The sequence below is a fragment of the Danio rerio genome, chromosome 18 (genome assembly GCF_052040795.2).
Source record: "Danio rerio strain M-AB ecotype USA chromosome 18, GRCz13ab, whole genome shotgun sequence".
NCBI classification, from domain to species: Eukaryota; Metazoa; Chordata; class Actinopteri; order Cypriniformes; family Danionidae; genus Danio; species Danio rerio.
Window position 1 is genome coordinate 26,199,973 of NC_141038.1, and position 4,014 is coordinate 26,203,986.

A 4,014-nucleotide genomic window follows, 5' to 3' on the forward strand; every position below is an offset into this window, starting at 1 on the left:
TTAGTTAGAGCAGCAGGGGGCGCTCAACCTGCAGTCTGTGTTAGTCCCAATGCCCCAGTAAAGTGAAGAGGAGGGTATACTTTCAGTGAGCGTAATCTTTCAGATGAGGGGTTAAACCGAGATACTGACTCTCTGTGGTCATTAATAATCTCATGGCATTTCTCGTAAAGAGTAAGGGTGTAACCTCGGTGTCCTGGCAAAATTCCCTCCATTGGCCCTTACCCATCATGGCCTCCCGATTGTCCCCATCCACTGAATTGGCTCTATCACTGTCTCTCCACTCCTCCCATAGCTGGTGTAAGGTGAGCGCACTGACGCTGTTGTCCTGTGGCTGCGTTGCATCATCCAAGTGGATGCTGCACACTGGTGGTGGTGTGGAGAAACTCCCTTTCTTATGATTGTGAAGTGTTGTGGGTGTATGGCCATACACAATAAATGAGTTATATAAGTACATTACATTACATATTTTTTCCCCTGTATTGAGTGATTAAAAAGTAAAAAAAAAATAATTCATTCATTTTTTCATTAATTAATTAATTCATTCATTCATTCATTTAAGTATTTCTGTTACTGATAATATCATTATTATTTCATTCTATGGCAAAAAAAACAAGCTTCAACATACTCAGGAGCATCCATATACATATAATCTAAAGACCAGAGAACAATAATATCTATACAGAGCCATCTGATAGACAGAAGACAATACACTGTATTCTTTAAAAGGCCAAAGTTTTTTTTTTTTTTTTTTTTCTTATCTGAACCATGTTTTTATTTAAAGGTTACACTGCCACCTTTTCAGAGATATCTACTCCAAACATTTCCCCTGTGAAACATTACTCCTCACGCTCATTGTTTTCATGGGCCTCGTGAGAGGAGATCAATGAGGTTTGGGTTTGTATTTAATACAGCCTCTGTACGAACGACTGGATGGCCTTTGATAGGTAATAGATCAGACTATATTGAATGACCCAAGACAAAGATTATCTCAGAGGCAGTCAGAGATCGATTATGTGTGATTATGTGTGTGTGTGTGTGTGTGTGTGTGTGCGCGCGCGTGTGTGTGTGTGTGTGTGTGTGTGTGTGTGTGTGTGAGAGAGTGAAGGTAACAACAGTTCTACAGACCCCTATTGAAAAAAGATATTTAAAGATATTTTAGTATAATATTAATTTTCTTATCAGCTTAGTCCCTTTATTAACACTCAAAAAAATGAATTATGGCTTTAGTTGGTCCAAAGAATGTACCTATGTTTAAATTAAACAATTCGCTTATGTTTGTGCATTAAACATAAAAGTGTTGTGTTGGAAAAAATTTGAAAAAGTAAGTTTTCACATTTAAACAGCTTGCTTATGTAACATGAATGCAAGGGAGTTGTGTTGCTTCTGCAGTACTGCATTTTGGTCAATAGGTGGAGTAATATCTGCACATGCGCAATTTCAAAAAAACACAGGAAGTAAGAAGATTCAAACCACAACGATCACTCTCAGCGCGGCGCCATATTATGGGAATCAAAAGATGAAGATTACAGTACAAATTGAGAACGTGCACAAAGCTTTCCCCAATGTGGACACACAGGTGAGATTTTTTTTTTTAAACTTTTTATGTATTTATACTGAGGCTGTGACAACATGAATCATAAATCTACTCTCTTGTAATACTATGTTGTGTTTGTGTATAGTATTGCTTTGAAATTGCCATGTTCCCTGTGTCTTTTCCACTCTATAGACAGATAAATGTATAGTTTGTTTTGCATTCCTTTGAAATTTTATACTTGGTATATATTAACTCCCCCAAAATAAAATTACAAACGGTAGTAAGGAATAGTCATGTTAGAATAGTCTAAGCTTTTCACTCATCATAGCAAACGTGCTGCTGATAATGTGACAATAAAAGTGATTTGATTTTTTTTTATTTGATAGTCTTTATTTTAAATGAGTGTCAAGCAGTTTGTCGAGTTTGAATGCCAGTTTTGATAACTTACATAATATTAATTAAAATGTGGTGTTGGCACATTGTTATTTATTATTTAATTGTATTCAAGCCTGTTAACTTAAAAAAAAAAATCTTGACAAGCATATGTGACACTTAAATAGGATGACATCTAGCATGATGACATATGTAATGTAAGCTTATTTGTTTGGTCATCTAACATGTTTAAATTTTTAAGTTTAGTAGTTTGCTATTTATATTATTATATTTTATTATTTTAAATCTTTGCTCACTCACATCTATTTTCTCCCTCACAGGTTTACAGCTCAACCTCTAAAGTCCCAGATCTGGCTGAGGAGACTGTGGATCATCCAGGTACTATGCCTTTAGATGCCCATACACACATTAAAATGATGTACAGTAAAAATTACTAGTAATTTTAACTACTAATTATTTAGTAAATTACTAATTGTCATTTCATGTCATTTAGAACATCACCAGTGGAAAAAAAGTTGTGAATGCATCCTCAAAGCCCCTAAGTGAGGGAGTACATGGTAAGCTATTTTATTTTTTTAAACATTTTTTATTTTCCTCTTAAACCAATTCCTCCTTTCTCCTTTGATCTGTTGGTAAATGTTTTATTTTTTTACCTGACTTTTTTAGGATGCGGGGCATAATGAAGCGCAAACCTTGATGTGCAACACCACCTTATGAATCTACAGTAGTTACATTAACATTTAGCAGACTCTTTTGTCTAAAGTGACTTACAATTGAGGAGACATTCAGCAAATCAACAAGAAGAGGCGATACACCCAAGATGTGCTAATTATACAAAAAATTTTAAGAATTAAGAATGCTTCTACATGTGGTTTGTCAAGCCCACGCACCTATGTGAAGCAGACTTCATGCACAATGTTTTGTTTTTTGTTTTTTAGATATAGGGAGTGGTTGTAAGAAAGTGTCTGGTGCAAATGTGCATAAATGGTGCAAGTGTCAGAGAGATGAATGTGTGTAGCTATTGCATGTTCTGTGATGGTTGGTCTAATTTATGGTGTAGTGCTGATCGTGTTACTTTGCTTTAAAATGTTAATCTTTCTTTGAACAACTGAAGTGTTATCTGCTTTTTCAGTGTAAAGAAGGTACAGTATAGTTTACAAAAGACGACTTAATTTTTCTAAGTATATTTTTGATAAATCATTTGAAGGCAGAATATTAGTTTTGAATGTTTTTGTAATACATGAAAAGTATTATTTTGAAAAGTGTATTTTATGATGTTTTTGTAAGCATATTTTTAAAATCATTTATTGTTTTCAATTTACTTCATACTTGTATAACTATTATTTTAATAGTATTAATATTTTAACTTATTGTAATAAGTGAAGATACAGATAAAGACAGTATTTGGATTTTGATAATCATTTTATTGCTGGAAAATGTGTAAAACTGTAAAAATGCTATTGAATAAACTCAATGAAACGGAAACTGTTTTTTTTTTATTTGGTTAAACATAACAATATCAATTTTAGAATAATTGAATTTAAATAACTACATTGATTAAAGCTAAATTATAAATGTTATGTTGATTGAACTAAACAACATTATATTACCTTTATGTAACTAACTTAAGTTCACTAAAATTAATATTCTTTCTTAAAGGTAACTTAACTCGGTTACGTGGAACCAGTGGACAAAAAAAAGTTAATTAACGCCAACATATAGTTTTTTTGAGTGAATCTGGGGTCGCCACAGCAGAATGAACCACCGAAGTATATATTATATTGTATTATATTTTATTATATTATATTATATTATATTATATTATATTATATTACCAGGGCTTTACATTACACCCGCCAACCAGCCAAATGCGGGTAGATTTGAGCTGTGGCGGGTTAGATAGACAACTCCACTAGCCACATTGGCTGGTTGAAGATTATTTTAAATGATAGTTTTCTTAAAAGCAGGGTTCAACAATAAAGATGGCTCAATATTCATGCAAATGTCATCTTAGAATTGAGAAGCAGCACGACAGACAAAAATAGCGTTCGCACAAGCAAAAGAAAGCAGGTGAATACTGAATGAGA

The 4,014-nt window shown here is 33.3% G+C and overlaps 1 long non-coding RNA gene across 1 annotated transcript; it reads left to right on the forward strand.

The window, feature by feature from the left end:
• The first annotated feature begins 1,494 nt into the window (after positions 1-1,494).
• On the forward strand, positions 1,495-3,412 carry LOC147839736 (uncharacterized). The gene is made up of 4 exons (XR_015515004.1): positions 1,495-1,576; positions 2,248-2,305; positions 2,421-2,484; positions 2,594-3,412. It is a non-coding gene; the product is annotated as an uncharacterized LOC147839736 (long non-coding RNA).
• The last annotated feature ends 602 nt before the right edge of the window (positions 3,413-4,014 follow it).